This window comes from Cicer arietinum, chromosome 7, assembly GCF_000331145.2.
Source record: "Cicer arietinum cultivar CDC Frontier isolate Library 1 chromosome 7, Cicar.CDCFrontier_v2.0, whole genome shotgun sequence".
NCBI classification, from domain to species: Eukaryota; Viridiplantae; Streptophyta; class Magnoliopsida; order Fabales; family Fabaceae; genus Cicer; species Cicer arietinum.
The window spans coordinates 18,398,816-18,425,346 of record NC_021166.2 but is presented as its reverse complement, the minus strand read 5'-3'; the positions used below and the strand labels follow the sequence as shown (position 1 = coordinate 18,425,346).

The window sequence follows — 26,531 nt, the reverse complement described above, 5'->3', positions numbered from 1 at the left end:
CTCTTATATTTTCATTTATTTTTTAACATTCAAATTATCATTATAATAAGAAAAATTAAAATAAAAAATAGCATTCAATTATAAATATATAATTTAATTGATAAAAATTAAGTGTTAACATATTTTTTCAAAACACATATATAGTAAACTTTTGTTGATTATATTTTTTACTATATTCATATATTATAAATTTTTAAATAAATTTCTGTATTTTAATAATTGGAAGTAACTTTTTTAATAATTTTTCATATATTCTTATTTTATGATTATTTTTTATAAATTTGTGTATTTTTTGTTAAATAGAATATATATTTTTATTGTATAAAATGTTACTAAAAAATGAATTGACATAAATTGAAAGAAATTAAAAATGGATTGACATTAATGAGTAATTGAATTTTTAACGTATAAAATCATTACTCACCATTAGTGGAATAATATAATTGTTAATGAAAGAAGGATATTTATGTCGATATTTATGAGTGATTAGGTAGTTTTTTTCTATTGAATTTAATTATTAATAATATAAATTATAACCAATGGTAAATGACTAATAATATTATAAAATAATTTATAAATTTATTATAAAATAACTTATAAAATAATTTGATAATAATATAGATTATAAATTATTATCAAATTGTAAAATAATTTATAAATTATAAATTTATTATAAATAATTGTAAAATAATTTTATAATTTATAAATTTATTATAAATTATTACCATTGGTAAATGACTAATAATATTATAAAATAATTTATAAATTTATTAATAAAATAATTTCATAATAATATAAATTATAAATTATTATCAAATTGTAAAATAATTTATAAATTATAAATTTATTATAAATAATTGTAAAATAATTTTATAATTTATAAATTTATTATAAAATAATATTATTATTGAGAGGAGGATTAAAGGAGATTAGGCATTGAGAGCATGTTTGAGAGGGGAGAAAGGAGGAGAGGTCCACATCAGCTTTTTGGGTGATGTAGGAAATATTTATATAGGTGGATGAAATAGAATGAGGTGGCATTCGGGGTCTCTTTTAAATATATATAATAGATATAATAGATTTGTTCAAATTTTATTATCCTATAGCACCACTATAGCATTTATTTTGGCAACATAGGCAATAGTCAATCCGTTGGTTCTCCTGCCTCACTTGCCAAAGCTTCAAGCAAAAACTTCTTCTGATTGTCTCTCAGCCAGTGACAGGAAAAAAAAAAAAAAAAAAAAGACTCACCATGAATCATGCAAGAATTACAAGTACAATGATCAAATAGAATTATCATTGAAATAAATTAAATTTGAAAAAATATAACAATTAAAATAAAAAACAAAATAAAAAAATAACAAGTTTCAAATTACCATTCCAACTGCGGGAAGACTTTTTTCCAAAGTAATGGAAATCAAGATGAAAACAATGCAAACAGATGCAACAATCCATGTTGCTATATCATCAATGCATTGTCATTTTCGTAAACTGAGAATTTGCAATCAAAATGCACTCTGTTGCACTATAATTTCCCTAAACGGACAATTGCAACCAAAATGCAGTGCACTATAATTTCTGTAAACGGAGGTAGGTCCACTTCCGCCCATTTTTGCATACGGGTAAGATGGGTTTCGCGGGTGACGGGTTTACAGATAAGTTTCATATCACATCCAAATAAATAAAAAACAACTATGAAGAAGAAACTAGTAAAAGATCCAAATAAAAAATAAATAAACATCATCAACCCTCAGATCAGATATGTATCAAACAAACCAACACAAAAATACCGTAAAAACTTGAAGAAGAAAAAAAGAATGTGAGAAAACTAATTTTCAAGAAAAAATAAAAAGAAGACGAAAACGATGATGAAGAAGAACGGTGGTTATCCTCTGATTTTCACTGCTGGATGGTCTTGAACATAAACGAAATGGTTGATAGCTTCAACATGAAAATGAAATAAAAAAAGGGGTGAAGTTGTGCATTTGGATTTCAAATGAAGTAAAATAACACTACCAAGCAACTGAGTATTTTCTAATTTTAATAAAAAATTCTACCATAAAATCATGTCTATAAATGTATTACTTAATTATTAATTATTCCAATAAAAAAAACATTAATATTCCACTAATTCTCTTGTCCACAAAAAATACAAGCATTAATTATTTTTCAATTCTCACCAAATCAGTGCAATATGTGTGTAAAATCTGAAACGGCGCATGAGTATTATACTGTTTATTTTGCAAAAATCACTCCAATGCAGAAAGTAGGGCAAAACGCAATCACATTATAGAAGATTAGCTTTAGTATTTACCATTTAACTTCGATCCTAATTTTAGCTAATAGATATTAGTGCTAAATTAAAGACAGGTTAATCCAAATCATCACAAAGGAGAAATAAAAGCACACCTCATCCATCCTTGCTTGCACTTCAGCAGATTTTATGACACTTTTTGTGTATCAGGTGGAAATAATGTCGGCTTCAGATGTCATTTCCTGAACATACATAAATAGTATAAATGCAATTCTTTGAAGAAAATAGGGTCTGCCGAAATACTGATTGCTTAAGTTGACATCTTTTTGGAATATTTAAACTCAGCATTAACATATCAACATTTTGATCATATTATTGAAGACACGAAGAAGAAATGGTGAAATTCAAAGAATACAAATAATAAATGCATATATGCACTATAGAAGAGACCCCAACACCTTAGGGATGATACCTGGGGACCAAGGCAGTACTATTACTATTAACTGATCAACTAAAAACGAACAGGAATCCACTTGATATAACATGTACAGCCTCTTGAGATAAATAAAAATATGGATGATAAACGTTAACAGGAAATGTACCGGTCTTTTTTGATAATTTAGTACATACATTTTTTTACAAAAAAAACAGTGCATAACCAAAATGGTAATTTTTGACTAAGTTGTCGATCCCGAATAGTCGTCGGCTCCAAAACTGTGATAACAGAATAGCGCATTGTGTGATGGCCTCTGTATTATGAGACTAGCTTATTTAGGCCATTTTCCCAACTTGGCCAAGAACTTATCTACACTATGTTATGGGACTAGTTTTTTGCACAAAGGAGTATATTATGTCTGAACTTAGAGCTGTTATATTCCTTATGTTAGTGTTCTTACTGGTTGTAAAGTGTTTGACTGCATTACAAACAGAAATTTGTGTAAACGGTAAATTCTAGTGTTGTTATCTTTCTGCTATTGTATTATATTAGGTGTGTAATGCCTTCTCAACAGTTTATTTAATGAATAATATTCTCCTGATTCAGTTAAAAGTAAAAATCCATATTAAAGAGGGAAAAAAGGGATATTTTGACATTATGGCTCTGTCAATGTGATATCACCTGATCGCAATAATTGTAATAGAGATGATAACGAAGTCCAGATGTTGAAGCTGGTAACAGCAATACAGAAGTTCATAACAGAAATAAAAATAGGCAACACAGCAGAAATGGTGGAGGTAGTAACAGAGGCACAGTGCAGTAGCAGTGGGGAATCCAATTTTTAGTATATTCAACAAACATGGATGCGGCAAAACCATCCTTGAGGCAGTTGCAAGTTTGTAGATGAGCTTGATGGTGCATACCAGAGAGAAAGGAGTAATCTAGCAACAATGGATCTTATTCAACAAGGTAGACGGATGTACCCCTTTGAGAAGCCTGACTATCAAGTGGAGTGCCAGGAAACACAAAATTTGTCACATCGGCAATATCTGATAGAAACTCATTAAAGAAGAACTACATAGAGATATTAAAATGGCATAAAATGGGAAGATAAAGGAGACCAACAGAAAAGTGCAGAAAAACTAATGAAGCCTGATTATTGAAGAAAATAAAGTAACACCCCATAGAGGATGGATATTATTTGTGCTATTCAGATATGCTCTAAACCACGTGATTTCATAACTTCTTACTTAAGTCAAGACAAGCAGATTCTATGTAGAAAAGAAACCCTAATAAATAACATCCAAATATAACATGTGCCAAAAAAGCAGTACACCAGTTACAATTCAAGCATGCATATTATGCAAGTATAATAAGCCAAACATAGCCAACCATATATGCTAACTAAAATAGTAGGTAAGTGCATATTTATGCCAAATTAAAATCATCTATCTTCACGTGCTTGCAAATGAATAACATCCATCCAATAGTAGCAGTAATCTATAAATGCCACTTTAATACATATATATAGATTATTGATACATATATCATCATTAAAATAGAAATCCTTAGACCAAGGATACAAACTCCAACTTCAAAGGCAGAAATGGAATCGGAGGATACCATCAAAAGGCAGAAATCAAATGATACCATCAGAGGCAAAAATGAGAGGATACCATCAGAGGCAGAAATCCTTAGACCAAGGATATGAACTCCAGCTTCATAGTGCAAAGAGACAAGATAACAATACAGGGTAGAAAAGCTGCCACGCACCTCTTCCGGACATAAATGAGAGTATGCAGCTCTACATGAGGGAGATATATTTGAAACGAAATAATATCCTAAAAAGTAAATGCTTCAGCTAGCAACGTGTGTGGGCCATAAAAAGTATATCATCGAAGATTCTATGGCAAAATCATAACATCATTACAGAAAATAATTATTCATGAACCATATATAATATATTGTCAACAGAAAACAAGACTGATGCAAAAAAGGAAAATACAAATAAAATATTTACCACAGCGTGGTCAAGAGAATCAGCCAATGCTTTTGACGATGAAGCATCCAAGTTCAGGACAACTGCAGCATCAACACGTAGCAAGGGTTCAAGCATCTCTCTGGTTGGAGTTGGATGACGCCTACGCAAGAACCAAAAAACAATTACTAGATTAGCATATACACATTCTAGTCACGTGCAATTGTTTTAGTAGAAACATGTTGAAATATTTGGTGCTTCTAATCAATGGTCTGGGACTCTGGGGTACTTGGGAAGGAAATGATTCTTTAAGTAGCATTTCATTTGGTAGATGCAGTACATCAGAGGATACAATCAGAGGCAGAAATTAGAGGATACCATCAGAGACAAAAATCAAAGGATACCATCAGAAGCATAAATCAAAGGATACCCATCAGAGACAAAAATCAGAGGATACTATCAGAAGCAGAAATCAGAGGTTGTTGTAAGTATTCTATTATTCATATTTTCATTTTCTTTTCACGAGCTGGTTCGTTTGGTAGAAACACTGAAAAAATCAGAATCAATGCATATTCAAATTTAGTATTTGTTCTATTATGCATATTCTCATGGTTTTGAATAGACTTCATACTTGTATCTTGTTTTATTTAAAACTCTGATTTTGTAGTGTGAAATTCTATAGAAAGTGAACTAGTTTGCATGCCTTTGGTTTATATGATATTAGCTCAGGCTTGTGGATTATAAGATTATAACTTCACAATTTCTATAAATTACCCTGTAGTAACTTGTTGTTGAGTTTTATATAACCTAATAAAAATTGAAGTTTTATAGTTCAATGCATATTTATTGGTTTATCTAGGTACATTGCAACTAGTATTTTGTTAGTTAATGGATTTAATCATTTTCTTAATTTTATTTCTCTGTTGAATCTAATGGCATAGGTTGTGGATCTTTCACACTTTGGCCGGATAAGAGGTACTTATTTTTCTTGTACTATTTCTTGTTCATCATATAAGAGCAATGCATTCACTAGGAAGACTCCTAAAAATTTTACATTATTACACTTAATCCGTACTAAGCAATTGGGAGAGTTTTTCCTTAACATGATTTAATGTTTTCTTAATTTTTAACCTAAATATTTCAGGTAACATGAAATAAAGTCAGCATAGATGATTGAGTTCAGTTCTTTCACAGTCAGCGTACTGCAAACTTCGAATGTCTACAAGCAAGACATGTACGTGAAAGAAAGAACTTCGAATGTCTACAAGCAAGACATGTACGTGAAAGAAAGTAGCGTTGTTTGGTTGCATTTATGTTTTGTTTGCAATTTTAAGTTTGTCAATACATTTTATATTTCATATTATATTACAGAATTAAGTAATAAGATATCTAACTGAAATCCCTTGGGATGTAACAGTGTTTTTGTAACACTAACAGCTCGAATTATAGATATCGCACATGCGTTGATCATGGTAATTTTATTTTCTTCATCCCTCTACAATGTAATAATAATCTTAACTTTCAGTTAGGTGGCCACTTTCACTAGTTGCTTTGACAGAAAAATGCAATAACTTTAGCCAGAGACTTGTAGGAATAATCAGACTCAAGCATAGAAAATGAAAGATTTTGGGAGATTTTCAATTTTTGAGAGGTTTGCAAAATATGGGGATTTTGGTGCCAAACATCAACACGAGAGGTTTTGGGAAAAGAAGTGTTTTTCTAGAATGTTAAACCACAACGGCAGTTGATATTATTCGTCGTAAAAACCGCCGTAAAGTTAAGGTGAGGACAGTTTTATTGCAACCGTGGCAAACTATAAGTCGCAAATCTTAAATTTTCTTGTAACGAGAGAATTGTAGGACTATCTCTAAAATGTTGAACAAGTTGGTAATTTCTTGTATAAATTGTCATTCGTTATAAGTATTTTTAAATACATTGACTAAATCTTTTACATGAAATGATTTGAAGTTAAATATTTTTTGCTCATAAGATAGAGATTCAAGACATTCCTAAGAAAATCAACTTATTTATTTTGGTGGGACCCAAAAGTGGCCAAGTAAGAGCCATTATCATAGCCATTTAGGTGATGTAGAACCTCAACCTAGACAAATAGACTATTAAGTTACTTAATTTACTTGCTAAATTTCTTAGTTTTCTTATCTACAATTCTAAATAAATGAGCATAACCTTGATAATTAATTAGCGGTGATAATTAATTAGTACTTGTTTCTGCAACAAAAATATATACAAAATGAGTTCAGAAAGATAAAAAAGAGTGTGATCTACTAGAATTCTAAAACGCATACAAAATAAGTTGAATCAAAACCATTACACTTTTTATTTTTCTATTTTACCACATGGTCACTTTTCAAGCAAAATGAGAATTGGGACAAAATCACAATAAGTATCAAAATACAAAAAGAGTATATGATAAAGACTATGTTATCAGCATATTTTATTTGAAGAAATGTTGCTGACGTTTGATAAAATGGTTGTAAACATTTGAAAAATTGTACTATATTCCTGCCAAATTGTACCAATAAAACTGACATGCTTTCTTCTTTTTTTAATGGGAGCAAAATCTTCAATTTTGCTATCTACACTTCTTTTTACAACTCCTTTTTATTTTATAAACACAACTTTATTTATCAATTACTCTCTTCTATTTTTTCTCCTGATTTAAAAATATTAATAAAATCAAAATTAAATTAAAATATATATAATTAAATTGAAAAAACAAACATCAAATTAACGTTGCATTAAAGATACAAGACAATCATCGCACCACTCCATCATTACCAAAAGCAATAATCTCTCTCCTAATACTTCATCAAATATTTTCAGTAAGTTTTTCAAAAAATAATAATAAAAAAATTTCAATAAATTCACGCGCTCTGACACCATTTTCCTTTTCAATAAAGCTATTACCTTTCTCTCATTCTAAATCAACCCATATAATCAATTTCCTTACATTTTAATTCAAAAATAACCCCATTTTAAATTTTCACTTTTTTTCTTCTCTTTCACTCAGTTCTGTGATCATTTTTGAATTTGGGTTGTTGTGTTTGTTCTTGGTTTCACCTATGTGTATATCAAATTTAAAAATAAAAATAAAAAGTTGTTTTTGTGTGGTTTCATTTCCTTGAGTGTTGTTGAATGGAGGTCTGGCTATGGCTTCAACTGAAAGTAGCGACAGTTTCAGAGACTTTGAACATACATCAACATGGTTGATGAAAACTGTGCAAACGCAAACAACAACCCATGTTGACGTATGTTGTAAGTCTCTAGAAGTGTCACCTGCGGTTGCAAACTATCGGTGTTGTGTTAGTTTAGGGAAAAAAATTGTGTAATTTTAATAATGATTTTGTTTGTTGTGAAGATCTGTGATTTTGTCAAGGGAAAAAAAGATGAATTGCTACTAAGGATATCCACAAATGAACACAAGCTGTGAAGAGGTGAAAATGGAATAAGTTGTTTGTCCAAAATCTCGTCGACTGGGTCTTTCACAATTCGCCGTCGTAATAAATTTGTCACCGTTTTTTATTTTATTATATAGAGTGTATAATAACCTATGCAATAAGATTTAATTTCACTAGTGTATTAGTTAATAAATAATTATCTTATTAATATTAAATTATCCATTCATTTCGTATCAAAAATAATTTAAAAATCAACGACGATTCTACCATTTACACATTTAATATTTATCTTTTTTACGTTTAGATCAAACATTAATATAGTTTTTGCAATATTTAGTAAAATTTATTTTTATACAATTAACAAATTTATCGAACGTTAAACAAAATGTAATGGGATTTTTATCTATTTTGGATATTTCCATTTTCCTCACATATAATCTTTTACTTTCTATTTTTGTTTTTAAAATAAAATTAAATACAGATAGATGTAAACCGAGTTAAAAAACGCATAATTTTATTTTAGAAAATACTAATTTTAAAAGTATACTTTCAAATAATACATACCGTTTCAAAAGCTATGGGATGAAAAATGGTGCAAAGGTTCAAAATGTGCAAATGAGTTATGTCGATCAGAGAAAAAAAATTGACCCCATTTTCACGAAATCTTTTTAGTGAGTTCCACATGTATAGATATTTTTTCACATCCAAAGAGATCATATTTTTTATTATATTTTCTTTTCACTTATTCTTGTTCTCAACTAAAGTAAAAGCAGATCATAAATCATATTTTGTCTCACTCAAACGAGAAACACTTAATCCAATTGCACCTGAACATTTTCTAGATGATCGATGTTGGCTTTAGTGATACAATTAATGATTACCTTTTATTCTAATTGTTCACTTTTCACATCAAACTAATAAATGTATTATTTATCATACAAAAGTTACTTCTTTTGCTTCCTTAAACTATATTTACAAATGAAAAATAGTTAAAAAATAAATATATTTAATTAAAATTTTGAATTAAATATATTAATTTTAAAATTATAATTTTTTGCTTATATTTAATTTTAAAATAATAATTTAAAGATACTTGTTAATATTTTTAGGTGAAATCAACGAATGTAACAAAAGCATTGATTGAATATTTCATAAAGAGAAATTTTGTCTTCAAATTACAAGTAAAATATTTGTCAAAGTAATTAATACATTATTTTTCATACAATTTAAAAAAAAAACAATTAGTATTTTCTCTTTTATAAATCACAAATTTTGATAAAATTTACTTACTATCCCACCAGTTCTCTTTTAGTTGTAACAAACTTTTTTCTTCTTATTTAACTTAACTGTTAGCTTTCAAAATTCAATACAAGATTAGTTATAGATTTATACAAAAATCCTTGATATTCGCTGAGTAAATGGTTCAGGACATATTGCATTTCTGAATAATAATATAAATGAGAAAGACTTCCCCAAAGTTAAATATAGATTTAATTTACACACATTTTATAGAACTAATTTATATTTATATTAAATATGTTTTTATTACTTTTTATTTATAAATTCCATTTTTGCTACAAAGTTAAATATTTTAGAACAAAGATATTAACAACCCTATAAGCGTATTATATAAGCTAAATAATACCTGCAATCTCTTATAACTTAATTTTTGTTAAGATTTTAGTTTTTTATCTTTTTTTAACTTGATTTGATTATTTATTTTAATTTTATGTGATAATTTGATTTTTTATGTTTTAAAATGTCAACAATGTTATCTTTTTTTTTTTTTTTTACAAAAATTCATCAAAATATAAAATATTCTATCAAATTCACATATCTTGTATAGTACGATATAGTAGAAAATTTTATTTTATGTATTAATGATAAAATATTTATTTTCTATATAGTTTATAATTAGTGAATTATTTTTTCTTATATTTTTATCTATAAAATATTTAAGATATACAAACAAATATTTGAAAATACTTTTTTTTTTTAACTATTTCACATATAGTTGATAGATTAATGTTAAATATATGTCTCATATGATTTATATAGTTTTAGAAGATATATTGAAAAAGATGCAATATTAGTTAAACACATATTTCTCGTTTAACTAATTAATTCGTGAAAAAATATTTTTCAACTAATTGGTCAACGACAAACATTTGTGAAACGTATGATTTATACAATATAACTACTTTAATCTAATTATAACTTATATCTACTATATTTAATTATACCTACCAGTCTCACAAACTAACTATCTTAATCTAATTTTAACTCATATGTAACTATATTCAATTATATCTAAAGACCCCACAAATTGGAAATAAGAATACAATACATAAGAAAAAAAAAACATGAAAATACAATGTAGTTAATGAAATAAAATTACAAAGAAAAATAGTATAAGTTGTAATCACATTAAAAAGCATATGTAAGAAGTCATAGTTGCCGAAATACATAAATTTGGTTGAAGTCTTTTGCCTACTTTTAACTCACATGAAAATCTTTTGATGTCCACGACACTAACTCCAATAAAATAAAATTAAAAATTCCAATATTTAATCACTACGCCAGAAATGACATTTAACAGCGCCCATTTTACAGCGCTTTCTAAACACAAGCGCTGTTGTAATTATATTTTAAAAATAACGGAACCTATTACAGCGCTTTTTATGTAAAGCGCTGTAAAACAAGCGCTGTAGTAGGTCATATAACGTTTGCGCATCACGTTATAAGGATTTTACAGCGCTTGTCAAAAAAGCGCTGTAAACGGAAGCGCTTTCGCGAATCAGTTACAGCGCTTTTTTCACAAGCGCTGTAAAACACATGCGCTTTCATTGAAATTAACTACCTATTATAGCGCTTTTTTCACAAGCGCTGTAAAACACATGCGCTTTCATTGAATTTAACTACCTATTACAGCGCTTTTTTCACAAGCGCTGTAAAACACATGCGCTTTCATTGAATTTAACTACCTATTACAGCGCTTTTTTCACAAGCGCTGTAAAACACATGCGCTTTCATTGAATTTAACTACCTATTACAGCGCTTTTTTCACAAGCGCTGTAAAACACATGCGCTTTCATTGAATTTAACTACCTATTACAGCGCTTTTTTCACAAGCGCTGTAAAACACATGCGCTTTCATTGAATTTAACTACCTATTACAGCGCGTTTTTCACAAGCGCTGTAAAATACATCTTTCAAATAATTATATACGTTGCGAACCCTAATATCCTCTACGTACTGTGCGGCCATCTACGTTGTCTAAGATATTTTTTACACATGATCTGTTATGTTTTGAAATTGTCAAAAATTGTCAAAAACTCATACCACATGATCTGTTCTGTTTTGAAATTGTTAGTTGATATTGGTTTCTTTTTGAAACTTGTTGATATGTTTTGAAAGCTTATTATTTTTGTTACTGCATTTATATAGGTGGTATAATATGGATAGGAAATGGATTTCAGCCAATCGATTGTCAAAAGAGTATGAAATTGGAGTGAAGGAGTTTGTTGAGTTTGCAGTGAAGAATGCAAAAGATCCAAATAGAGTAGTTTGTCCTTGTTTAAAATGTTGTTTTGGAAAACGTGTTAGAGAAGATGAATTAGAAGGACATCTAGTATGTAATGGAATTGATCAAAGCTACACATGTTGGATAAGACATGGTGAGAAAAAAAAAGGAAACATTAATTTTGAGAATAGTTCGACATATGCTTCAACTGACTTCGATACAGATACATATGAGCCGGACCGAGTTGATGAGATTGCAAAAGCAGTTGAAGAAGATCTTCGAGATTGTCCTAAAATGTTTGAAAGTTTGTTGAGTGATGCAGAGAAAGAATTATATAATGGTTGTACTAAATTCACAAGACTGTCAGCGATATTAAAGTTGTACAACTTAAAAGCGAGTAATGGATGGTCTGATAAAAGCTTTACGGAATTATTAACACTCATAAAAGATATGTTGCCAGATGATAATGAACTTCCCAGTCGAACCTACGAGGCTAAACGGATTTTGTGTTCTATTGGAATGAGTTACGAAAGGATTCATGCGTGTCCTAACGATTGCATTTTATTTCGAAACGAATATGAACTACTTAAGGCGTGTCCGAAATGCAATGTCTCTCGATATAAGAAGAAAGAATCTACTCCAGCAAAAGTCGTGTGGTATTTTCCTATAATACCAAGATTTAGGCGCATGTATCGCAGTGAAGAAGATTCAAAACACTTGACATGGCATGCAGATGAAAGAATTAGAGATGGAATGTTTCGACACCCTGCAGATTCCCCACAATGGGCAAAAATTGATCACGAGTATCCTGAATTCGGGATAGAGTCAAGAAATCTAAGACTTGCACTTTCTACTGATGGAATGAATCCACATGGTCTTCAAAGCATCTCACATAGCACGTGGCCTGTGATTTTGGTAATATATAACCTACCTCCATGGTTATGTATGAAGCGTAAGTTTATGATGTTGTCTCTGTTAATTTCTGGACCCAAACAACCGGGGAATGATATCGACGTATACTTGACTCCTCTAATCGAAAATTTAAAAAGTATGTGGGAGACAGGTGTGGAAGTTTATGATGGGTATAAGAAAGAATGTTTCAATTTAAGGGTTATGTTGTTCGGCATAATTAATGATTTTCCAGCATATGGTAATTTATCAGGATATAGCATTAAAGGTCAGTGTGCATGTCCTATATGTGAAGAGAGTACAAATTGGATGCGGTTGAAACATTGTAAGAAGAATGTGTTTCTTGGACATCGTAGATTTTTACCTTATAGTCATCAGTATCGTGGGTGGAGAAATGCATTCAATGGAAAATCAGAGGAAGGTAAAGCTCCTTTAGCACCGACTGGATATCAAATACTTGAAAAAGTACAAGGTTTGACCAATAAATTTGGCAAACCTTTTGCGGGAGAGCTGGTGAAAACTGGGTGGAAGAAAAAGTCAATTTTCTTTGAATTGCCATATTGGAAGTCATTGTATGTAAGACATTTCCTCGATGTGATGCATATTGAAAAAAATGTATTTGAAAGTGTTATTGGTACGTTACTCAATGTTCCAGGAAAGTCTAAAGATGGCGTCAATGCAAGATTGGACTTGGTCGATATGGGAATAAGAAATGAACTGGCTCCAGTAAAGAAAGGAAATCGCACATATCTACCTCCAGCCGCTCATACTCTATCTAGAAAGGAAAAAATTGTTTTATGTAAATTTCTACACGAAGTTAAAGTTCCAGAAGGATACTCTTCGAACATTAAAAATTTGGTTTGTATGAAAGACCTCAAGTTAAAAGGTTTGAAGACCCATGATTGTCATATTATAATGGAGCATTTGCTACCAATAGGTATACGTTCCATTTTACCTGAAAAAGTTCGACTAGCCTTAACTAGATTATGTTTCTTCTTCAGGGAAATTTGTAGTAAAGTGATCGACCCTCAGAAATTACCGACATTGCAGAGGGAAATTGTTGTTACTTTGTGTGAGCTTGAAATGTATTTCCCACCATCGTTTTTTGATATAATGGTTCACCTTACTGTTCATCTGGTTAAGGAGACACAACTTTGTGGGCCAGCTTATATGAGATGGATGTATCCGATAGAACGATATATGAAAATATTAAAAGGGTACGTAAAAAGTAGAAGTCGACCAGAAGGTTGTATTGCTGAACGATACATTGTTGAAGAGGCTGCTGAATTTTGTACTGAATATCTGTCCAATGTTGAATCCATAGGGCTTCCCATGTCTCGTCATTCGGGAAGACTATCAGGAGAAGGGATAACTGGAAGGAGACTACTGACTATATCAAGGACAGAATGGGAGCAGGCACAATTGTATGTTCTGCACAATGATGATGAGGTTCAACCGTATGTTACAATACACATTGATCAGTTATCTCGTTTGAACATGAATAGGAATCAAAATTGGATAACTCGAGAGCACAATCGAAGTTTTGTAACATGGTTAAAAAATCACATAATGTCAAAATTTGATATAGACCCCGGATCAATTTCAAATAGATTGAGGTGGCTAGCAAATGGTCCGAGCTTACATGTCTTTTCTTACACTGGTTATGTTATTAACGGCTACACATTTTATACCAAAGAACAAGATGATCAGACCACTATGCAAAATAGTGGAGTCACTCTCGTAGCTGAAGCGATGCATGTCTCAAGTGCAAAAGACAAAAACCCAATATATGCAAATCTATCATATTTTGGGGTTATCGAGCGCATATGGGAGTTAGACTACACAATGTTTCGTGTTCCCATATTTGGTTGCAAGTGGGTCGATAATAATAATGGCGTTCGGATTGATGAGTCAGGATTCTTGCTTGTCGATTTTAATAGGGTGGGATACAAAGACGAGCCTTTTATTTTAGCGTCGCAAGCTCAACAAGTGTTTTATGTCACTGATCCTTCTAATGATAAATGGTCTGTTGTCCTATCGACCAATAAAATAAGTGATGATAACAATAATGATGAAGATGTTGGTAATGATCTTTTATTTGCAACATCACAACAACCACATGAAATTGATTCAACTGATGATGGTTTATATCTTAGAGATGATCATGATGAGGGAATTTGGATTAATCCATCGTTTCGTATTGTAAATGGACAAACAAATGTGAATGTCACCAGGAAAAGAAGAAGGGCATCTTAATGTATATATATGTTTAATTGTTTTATATAAGCTATGCATGTAATCTGAACTGTGTTATTGTAAATATGCATGTAATCTGAATTGAGTGTTTTATACTAAGTTCTGATTAATTTATTTTCTGATTAATTTATTTTCTGCTTATATTTAGCTTGATTTGAGTGTTTTATACCAAGTTCATGTAACAATGAGTGTTTTATATTTAGCTTGATTTACATGAACTGAACTGAATATAAATTAGTAATTTACATGAACTGAACTGAACTGAATAGAGAGATTCTCTTTTGCTCAGTGCATATATATATATAGATTCTTCAGAATACTCATTTCTAATAATTCATCATCTCCTAAAGTATTGTGATAAAGACAATGATAACAATATTTTTAATCCAATAAACAATGATAAAAATGTTTTTAATGTCATCCCAACCCAAATAAACCAAACACAAAAATAAAATAAAGAGACATTTTACAGCGCTTATCTTAAAAAGCGCTGTAAAAGATCCTTTTAAAAATAAAATAATGAGTGTTTTATACCTTTTACAGCGCTTTTCACACAAAGCGCTGTAAACGACTCTTTTGAAAGTGAGTAAAAAAGACATTTTACAGCGCTTATTTGACAAAGCGCTGTAAAAAAGCTTTAAAAATAATATTCATCAGACACCTAATTTCTTCAAACACCTTGTACGCATCATGGGAATCCAAAAAACATCAGACACAAACCCATTTCTTCAAACACCTTGTACGCATCATGGGAATCCAAAAAACATCAGACACAAACCCATTTCTTCAAACACCTTGTACGCATCATGGGAATCCCCAAAAACACCAGACACAAACCCATTTTTCGCAACATGGCAATGATCCTGAATACCAATTAAGTTTCGATTTAAGAAGGAAAGAGAATGTAAAGAGATAAAAAGGGTGTTGAGGTGGAGATTGAATTGTGAAAGAGTAAGCTTTGATGTTTGTGAAGAAGATGCATAAAAGGAGAAGAGTTTGGTGAAGAGGAAGGGATTTTTGTGGTGACCAGTTACTACTATGTGGGTTTTGCATGCATGTTGAGCTTGTTTAAAAAATAACATAACATAACAAAACACAAAAACAATAAGGCCTTTTACAGCGCTTATTTGGAAAAAGCGCTGTAAAAGAGCCTTTTAAAATTAACATAAAGAGACATTTTAGAGCGCTTATGTGGAAAAGCGCTGTAAAAGGCTTTAAAAAACATTCATATAACATAATAACACACGGAGGTCTTTTACAGCGCTTATTTGGGAAAAGCGCTGTAAAAGAGCCTCTTAAAATTAACATAAAGAGACATTTTAGAGCGCTTATGTGTAAAAGCGCTGTAAAAGGCATTCAAATAACATAATAACACACGGAGGTCTTTTACAGCGCTTATTTGAAAAAAGCGCTGTAAAAGAGCCTTTTAAAAATTTAACTAAAGAAGCCTTTTAGAGCGCTTATGTGTGAAAGCGCTGTAAAAGGCATTCATATAACATAATAACACACGGAGGTCTTTTACAGCGCTTATTTGAAAAAAGCGCTGTAAAAGAGCCTTTTAAAAATTTAACTAAAGAAGCCTTTTAGAGCGCTTATGTGTGAAAGCGCTGTAAAAGGCATTCATATAACATAATAACACACGGAGGTCTTTTACAGCGCTTATTTGAAAAAAGCGCTGTAAAAGGCATTCAAATAACATAATAACACACGGAGGTCTTTTACAGCGCTTATTTGAAAAAAGCGCTGTAAAAGGCATTCAAATAACATAATAACACACGGAGGTCTTTTACAGCGCTTATTTGAAAAAAGCGCTGTAAAAGAGCCTTTTAAAAATTTAACTAAAGAAGCCTTTTAGAGCGCTTTACAAAATAAGCGCTGTAAAAGGCTTATAAAAAGCGCTGTAAAAGTGTTACGTATATATAACAGTTACCTCTTCAGTTTCCTCTTCATTACGTAACCTTCATCTCAACCTTCATTTCTTCTCTTCTTTTGCAAACCCTATCATCCCGTCCTTTACGAACCTTATTTCCACGATCATCTCCTTCATTTCGAACCTTATTTCCATCCAAGATCATCTCTCCCATTTCACACAATATATTTTCATTGAAATACGTAACCCTCATTACGTATTTCTTCAAACCGTATTTCTGTGAACCATATTTCTGTGAACTTTCTGCAAACCCTCTTTTCTTTGCATTTCGTCTTTCTTCGAACCATCATTATTCAGGTATTGATGTTATTAAATTTTTGTAATCATTAGAATGCATGTTGAGCTTTTTTAAGATATACTGATACATGTTGAGTTTGTTTATAATAATGCATGATCCATGTTGAGCTTGTTGATGTTATACTAAAGTGCATGTTGAACTTGTTGTAGTTAAATGGATACAAACAAAGATTTAGAAGTTCAAAATGAAGAAGTTGGCACCTCTAAGACTTACGAAAAAGAAGTCAAACGTGGTGCAACTATCATGCAAAGGGTGATTAAAGCACGGAGCAGTGGCATTAAATTTGAGGTATACTATATATACTCTGTTTGCTGTGTGTTTTTTTATCTTTTTTTAGGGTTTAGGGCATGTACTTACTATATGAGTTTATTAGGTTGGCTGGAACGAGAGTGGTCAGCCAGTTGACCCCAACAGCTCCATGTTTGTAAGCTACATTGGGGCTGTTGTTCGTCAAAATGTCCCAATAACAATAGACAACTGGAGAGATAAGGCGTTGAAGGATGCCAAAGATATCATCTGGAATGACATTCAAGTAAATATTTTGATCTACTCTTTTGTCATTTATAATTTTTTTTCTGTAAAATACATTACTTATAATTGTTTTCATTGCAGACCACTTTTGTTCTTGATGAGGAACGAAAGTCATATGTTTTGAGAGTTGCTGGGAAAATCCATCGTGGATTTAGATCCCATCTCTCAAATTTCTATCTAAAAGATAGAGAAGGAAACACAAATGCTGAACCTCCAAAGATATATCAACATTATATATCAAAGGATGAATGGAGTGCATTTGTTTCCAAACGTTCTGACCCGGCGTTTGTCGTAAGTGATTAATTTATTAGCATTTGTGTTTTATTATTCATATTCGTAGCGTATTTTAAATTTTTACACAATTGCTATTTTTTTTTTATATAGAATATTAGTAAGGCAAATCGCGAACGGGCAAGCAACCCAAAACACCCATACAAGAAATCACGTATGGGATATGCACGCCTTGAACAAAAAATTGTAAGTAATTAAACATCACTTGTAATTTGTATTATAAACTATAGTGTGTAACTAATTTGTATTATTTTGTTTATGATTTTAACGAATAGAGAAAAGACACCCAAGCCGATCAACCCTTGGGTCGTCATATCTTATGGAAGGAAGCGCGTGTTAACAAAGAAGGAGTGGTTGATAATGAAAATGTCAAGAAAGTTGTAGAACTTTGTGTAAGTATATTATCACTTTAATATTTTTTAATATTGTATTTTAAAAATGCTATTGAACTTATCTTTTTAATGTTACATGTATTTTAGGAAACTATTGAACAAAGTTCTGAAACTCAAGAGGGCAACAAGGATACGTGCAGGGACATTCTTGGGAAAGTGTTTAATGTCCCTGAGTATTCCGGTCGAGTGAGGGGGAAAGGATTTGGCGTAACTCCCAAAAGCTTTTTTCCTCAAGAGAAGCGCCAAAAACCTTCCAACGAGGAAGTATTAGAGAAGCTCAGAATCTTATCGGAGCAAGTGGCACTCTTGGTGAATACGAATAAAGACAAGCAACTTCCGGTTCAGCTCCAACCTGAAATACAAATGGAGAGTGAAACCGGGAGTTGCAACGTCGGTTTGAAGAGTATTCCCGAGGTAATTAATTACTTACTACTTACTTGCTTATGTAATTACTTATGTATTAAACAAACTTATATATTAACTGTACTTATGTTTTAACTATTGATGTAGGGTGTCACTACATGTGTCCTATACTTGTCCTCGCCGACTCAACGGAAGGTGGGAAAAGGAATATTGCACAATACTTCGGGAGAAGTATTGCACAATATTCCGATCCCCGCGGGCCATGTCAAAGTATCGCCTACGGTTGCTTTCGAACCAACTGCACCGTTGCCCATACCAAATTAATTATTTGAAATGAAAGGTGCTTTTTAGCTTTTTATGGCACTTTTTTTAAAAAGCGCTGTCTTTTATCTTTGTATCCAAAATTATTTTGATCCAAAATCACTTCACAATCAGTGCACACAACAACAAAACATATTCAAATACCATAAGCAGTTCACACAATCAGTAGAACATAAATCAGAACTCTGTAACTTTTTTAACATATATGTAACTCTGTAATTTACAACCTAAGTAACTACATTCAGATACATATATACAACCTAATTTACAACCTAATTACCTACATTCAGATACGTATATATATATAACCTAATTTACAACCTAAACTACATTCAGATCCATATGCATGTTCATATATTGTGTCCTATGATCATTTACATATAATAACTAACAGAATATACATTATATGCACTAGCTACCATATAATATTCAGATCCCTTGCCCAGCAGCAAGCTATTTCCCAGAAAATCAAATAATTTTCATGTCAAGCACGTACTGACACCATTCTTCCTTTAATTCCATCAGATCTTCCTCAGAATATGATGGACTGGAATTGTCAAAGTACTGCAATATAAAAATTGAACATATTATATTAAGTTAGTATCAAATATATAGATAATTTATATATGAAAATCATATAATGCAAATACCGTACCGTTTCTGGGATAATAGTTTTATTCTTCTCAACAATCTCCTTCATGAATCTCAATATGTAGTACCCACAGTCGATGTTATTTGTTTGACGAGGGCACTTTATTGAGATCCATGTAATGTTATTAGACTTCTGCTTCGACACTTTAGCACCTCTTTGAGCTCGATAAACTTTTAAGGCACTATCGAATGAATAAATGTGATTATTAGAGCATGAATATTTATATATATATATATATATAAATATTCATGCTCTAATAATCACATTTATTCATTCGATAGTGCCTTAAAAGTTTATCGAGCTCAAAGAGGTGCTAAAGTGTCGAAGCAGAAGTCGAATAACATTACATGGATCTCAATAAAGTGCCCTCGTCAAACAAATAACATTGACTGTGGGTACTACATATTGAGATTCATGAAGGAGATTGTTGAGAAGAATAAAACTATTATCCCAGAAACGGTACGGTATTTGCATTATATGATTTTCATATATAAATTATCTATATATTTGATACTAACTTAATATAATATGTTCAATTTTTATATTGCAGTACTTTGCCAATTCCAGTCCATCATATTCTGAGGAAGATCTGATGGAATTAAAGGAAGAATGGTGTCAGTACGTGCTTGACATGAAAATTATTTGATTTTCTGGGAAATAGCTTGTGCTGGGCAAGGGATCTGAATATTATATGGTAGCTAGTGCATATAATGTATATTCTGTTAGTTATTATATGTAAATGATCATAGGACACAATATATGCATATAATGGATCTGTTAGTTATTATATAATGGATCTGAATGTAGGTAATTAGGTTGTAAATTAGGTTGTATATATGTATCTGAATGTAGTTACTTAGGTTGTAAATTACAGAGTTACATATATGTTAAAAAAGTTACAGAGTTCTGATTTATGTTCTATTGATTGTGTGAACTGATTGTCTATAATATGTTCTGTTCTACTGATTGTGAAGTGATTTTGGATCAAAAATAATTTTGGGTACAATGATAAAAGACAGCGCTTTTTAAAAAAAGTGCCATAAAAAGCTAAAAAGCATTTTTCATTTCAAATAATTAATTTACAGCGTTTAAAAAAAAAAAAATACATTTTACAGCGCTTTTTTTAAAAAGCGCTGTAAAATGTTGTTCTAAAGCGCTTTAATGGTGCACCTTCAACAGCGCTTCCGTGAGAAAGCGCTGTAATATGTACAAGAAAAGCGCTGTAAAATGCAGACCCATAATATGAAATTATGGGTGGGCATTTTACAGCGCTTTTTCGAGAAAGCGCTGTAATATGCACACCCATATATGAAATTATGGGTGGGCATATTACAGCGCTTTTTTGAGAAAGCGCTGTAAAATGCAGACCCATAATATGAAATTATGGGTAGGCATTTTACAGCGCTTTTTCGAGAAAGCGCTGTAATATGCACACCCATATATGAAATTATGGGTGGGCATATTACAGCGCTTTTTCGAGAAAGCGCTGTAATATGTACACCCATAACTCATATGACGGGGTGCATATTACAGCGCTTTTTCGAGAAAGCGCTGTAATATGTACGCCCATATATGAAATTATGGGTGGGCATATTACAGCGCTTTTGTGAGAAAGCGCTGTAATATGCACACCCATAACTCATATGACGGGGTGCATATTACAGCGCTTTTTGTGAAGAAGCGCTGTAAAATGTGCATAACAAGCGCGCGTTGTATTTACATGTTTTATAGCGCTTTTATAAAAGCGATGTTGTATCATTTACAACGCTCGTTTCCACAACGCTTATTTTTTTGAAAAAGCGCTGTAAATGACTTAAAAAAAGCGCTGTAAAAGTCGTTTTTTCGCGTAGTGAATCTTCAAAATACCAAATTTCACTAACAAACTTTAACCACCTTAAAATAGAAGTATTAAGATAAATATCTAACTACAAATAGAGGAAAACAATGTTTAATACCATAAGACAAAAATAATATAGTAATATAGCATCAATGAGACACGTAGATATAAAAGAACAACCAACATCTCCTACTTCAAACTATTATTATAGTAATATAGTCATCTTTTTGCCCAAATAAATTTAAAAACAATAATAACCAAATTTTTAAAAAACATATTATTAACTTTGATTTGGAAATTTCTTCTATGAGATGCAACTGTGGTAGAGGTTAACATGGAAATGGCTCGGAGATTATCTTAGACTTTTATCGTTAATATTTCTTGAGGATAAAAAAAAATGACAAAGATGTATAACATGTACATAATTTGGGTGGAAAGAAGATGAAGAAAAAAAAATCACATATATGGAGTCAATATGATCTCTAGAAAGGGAATCTTCAACGAGGACTATAGTCTGATCCTTTCTTTCACATTATACATTCTGATCTCATGAAGTGCTCTTTTTCGTTAAAATAATTCTTGATATGAACACATTTTAGGAGAGAAGAAGATGAAGAAAGAGTTTGTCTCAAAAGAAAATGCAAAGCAAGATTGTTGGTTAGATACTATGTTATGAATCATGAATAACAAAGTAATTAAAGAAAAATTTAAAATTTAAAATAATAATGTGAATAATTATGATATGCAGAATACACTTTTATATATATATATATATATATATATATCTATAAAGTAATTAATATAATTATATTTTTTTTAATTATAATTAAGTTTTAATTATCTTAATCTAAATCTAAAACATATTTAACTATATTCAAATATATCTGAAAAACTTTACTAAGCGATAAAATAAAAACTTAAAAAAATTTATGTTTGAATTTTGAAAATGTATAATACTTTTTGTTAACCATATTATAATCTAAATGTCGATTATAAAAAAAAAAACTAGAGGGAATAATTTATAAAATAAATTACAAAAACAATTACTATAATTATAAAATAAAATAAAATTTTCAACCTAAATTTCAACTATTTGATCGAATTGGCAATTTTTTCTAGAGATATGAAAATCAAACCAAATGATTATATGATCACAATAATATAACCAAAACTAACTAAATTAGTTTGATATTTTTTATGGGTTTGAGTCCAAGTTGAACTAAACCAATAAATTCGATATTTATTGATTCTAAATATAGTTTGGCATAATTTTAAAAATAGATTGTCTAAACTCAAACTAAACTATTATCTTTTATCAAAACTGTGCTAATATTGATATGTTAAATAATGTGTTGTGATTATACTTTTTAAATAAAATTATTGTGTATTTACATTGTAATTTGATTAATTTTGCACAATAAAATTACTATGTAACAAATTATTTGTTAATATTGTCAAAATCTATATATACGGAATTCAAATCTCATTAAACTGTATAGTGATGGAGACAATAAGTGTATAATTTATAAAGTTATGCAAGTTTTTATGTGGGCGATACAAAAGTAGTAGGTAAAAACTCTTAGATTTATCCAATGGAGAAACGCTCGTCACTATAGGTTATAGTGACGGTAAAAACCGTTGGTATTTGTTGACTACAGACGTCAATATATGCTTCTTACCCTATACCTACAGATTTTAGACATTTACTCACGACTTTATGTTGTCACTATATGTCAAGTTTCTTGGAGTGAAGCAAATATTTAAACTATATCTCACAAAACAGTAATGCAAGAGTACAAGAGAGAGAAAAATAATCAGATACTAACTTAAATTGTTAATGACTGAAGCGAGTTGTAATAAAAAACTAAAGGTATATTTAGTATTTGAATAAACAAAAAATTATCACTGGATTGATATATCTATTCGTATTACTTTGACACTTTCAATATCTACTTCAACTACAAATAAAATATATTTAGCAATAAAAATTGTAAAGACGCAACTCATAAAAAATTGATGATTAATTTTTTGCAAATAGTTTAATTGTTTATATTGAAAAAGATATTACTAATTATTATAAATTTAATTATTGATTAATTTGACTTCTCAAAACATAGTACTACTTTTCTAAATCACTTTAGCTGTTTTTTATTTTCTTTATTGCAATTTTAAAAATAAGCCACCTCATTGAAATTAGATTAACTTCGCCATTGTCTTTAGATCAACCTATAAGAGTTTACCATTCTTTCAACCTCATTACATAAAATTTGAGAGAGAAGATAAACACTCGTAATATAAGTTGAAATGAACTGCAAAACATACTTAATTATAACCTTCTTTCTTGAATTGGATAAAGATTTCTGGTAGACAAATGTCTTATACAAAGCTATAAATGTCTATACTATAACAATATTCGTATAAAAAATACATCAATGCATATATATAAAGCCATAAAATTATACCATTATTCAAAAAATTGAAAATACCTTAATATCTATATATTTGTCCTCTATACTTTTTCATATTCTAAAATTGTTTTGTATTTTTAATTTTTAACACTAATATATATATATATATATAACTTCAATAATTTATCTTTCATGTCACATGGTTGTACATATAAATAATTTTTAGTGGGATGATAACAAAACACTTAATTTTAGTAGAAAATGTAAATTTACTCACTCGTACTCGTACGATTTAGTGAACTAAATTCTTCCCTCACCCCAAAAAGTTGATAATCTCCGCTTCAACATCATGGACATCATTGCAATTGTCTTGCTTCATCACCAGTAGACATGTAAATATATTATCAATTATTCAACCCTTTTCAAAAAATAAATATATCTTTCACTGTTTACTCTCTTTGTTCCATAGTTATCAACATACAAATTAAAAAAAGTATATAAACAAAAAAGTATATTACTTTTTACTAAATTATTTTTTTATCAAATATTGATATATTTTCTATTATCTTTAATACAGTATAAAATAAAATAAAAACTCCAAATAACAAATTAATTTATCATATCTTGTTCAAAGTAAGTGTTATAATAGTAATCGGAAATTTATATACACTGTATTTCTAGCTAGTGTGATATTTTTACAGTATACATATTATTAACATTTTTTTTTCTTATATTAAAGATATTTTATTTTCTGCCTATATTTATAAATATATATCCATTGCAGTTAAGTATCGTTGAACAGTTGTAAAAATCTTATATAAATTGACTTAATTTACCACAATATATACACTTCAAAAAGTAAAAGTAAAATTAAACATTAATCATAATAAAGGTTTTAACTATCAGCGGCATGAATTAGATCAAGAGTAAATTTTCCAATGCAGACAAGTGTTCAAAGAAATTAAAAAAAAAAAAAAAAAAGAATGTACATAACTTATTTGATCTGATTTTCGTATTACCAATATCTAGAAAGCTCTAATTTTAGTATTACTAAATGGTTGAATGAAGAAACTTGTGATGCTATTTAATTAATTTGTTCTTCTTTCTTTCCACGTGATCATCGCGCATGACAAATGAGAAGCAACCTCTCATTATTGGTTGTTTACCAATGGTTTTCGAGTACGGTTTGGTGTTCATTTTCTATTGTATCTTGCTCAACACGATCCACTCTTACTAGCACGTTTGATATTGGTGATGTCGGAGAAAATTCAATATTAGAATGGTAATTATCTTGGACATCGTATGTTGAAACGATGCGAGTTGAGTGACTAGAGATTTTGAAACGCATAGGAGTTGTAGAGTGAACCGTTGAATCAGTAGTGCTTCTGTTCATGCTTCTTTTTCACAGTATTGTGCCTTTTTTTTAAAGGCCTTCAATGTTTGTTCATCAAATATTGATTTTTTCATTGTTGAGTCCATCTACAAAATGTAGTCAATTAGTTCATCTTGAAATCTTAGTAACTTGCAAGTATAAACGATGGTAAATGATGACAGTATCATGAAATTCAAAACGTGTAAAATATGGCATATCATCATAAATTTATAATGCAACTAAAATAACTTCAAAAAAATTAACAAGGATATATCATATATCATGGAGTGTGGACAATGTCATGGCTCAACAATTGATAAATGATAAACTATGATACTATCTTAAAATTTAAATTTAATATCTAACTCAGTCATACAAAACAATGTATAAGGTGACGGCTAACGAAACCTTATAACAATCGATACTAAGGCCATATTTCAAGGTGGTGCGAGACTAATACACTCGAAGGCTACCTAAGGTAGCTTTCCAACATAGTCTTATTGGCATCAAGAATTATACTATAAAAAAGACACATATTGGTGTCGCGCAAAAAGCTTAATCAAAGAAAAAGAATGATTTTAATTATTATGTACTAGAGTAACAAGAGATATAATGGAAGAGTGATGTAGCTGCATAGACATAGCACCCCAACCCTTCAAAACCACATAATATTAAATATTAGTTTATGGTGGTAATGCTTCGTGTAAGATTTATGGGTCACATATGTAATTAATTAATAAAGTGTGTTAGGGTCATTATATAATTAGCCAATAAACTAGGGGTCAAATAAAATATAATAGTTTATGGCTAAAGAGCATAATGGTTATGAAAATTAATAGTGTAGATACCAGGCAGTTTCTAATTTAATGAGGGGCTGAATTGGAAATACTGCAATTTGGGATATAACTAATAATAGTTATATATAGGGGTAATGGTCCCCAAGGCAAACACAACAAGACTATTCAGTTTCAAAACCCTAAAGGAGAAAACTCTCTGGTTCTCTCTATCCCCATCAAGAGAGCAAGGTCTTCAAGGTGTTTTGCTGAGGAAGATCACCCAACCCATTGGCTCTATTATCATCATTCTAGGATTTCATCAATGGCAATTCCCACAAGTACGCTTCCGCCTTTGGTCATTCATCATGTAATTGACATGGATTATTAACAAGTGGTATCAGAGCCTACCATGTTTAATTCATGATGAAATTCGGTTATTGCCTTGGTTTTGAAATTCAATTTGGGATTGAGATTTAATAGTTTTCGAATTAGCCATTGATTGATATTTCTCAATTCCTATATACTTAGGGTTTATTTTTTTTATTTTAATTTTTTGGTTAAAATTATGATACATGGATATTTGGT

The 26,531-nt window shown here is 30.3% G+C and overlaps 2 long non-coding RNA genes across 2 annotated transcripts; both read left to right on the top strand.

Annotated features, from left to right (window-relative positions):
* Positions 1-4,284: 4,284 nt before the first annotated feature.
* LOC140921007 (uncharacterized) lies at positions 4,285-6,195 on the top strand. Its single transcript, XR_012163846.1, has 3 exons — positions 4,285-5,152; positions 5,610-5,643; positions 5,813-6,195. It is a non-coding gene; the product is annotated as an uncharacterized lncRNA (long non-coding RNA).
* A 13,625-nt stretch (positions 6,196-19,820) lies between these two features.
* LOC140921024 (uncharacterized) lies at positions 19,821-20,472 on the top strand. The gene is made up of 2 exons (XR_012163867.1): positions 19,821-20,012; positions 20,104-20,472. It is a non-coding gene; the product is annotated as an uncharacterized lncRNA (long non-coding RNA).
* Positions 20,473-26,531: the final 6,059 nt, after the last annotated feature.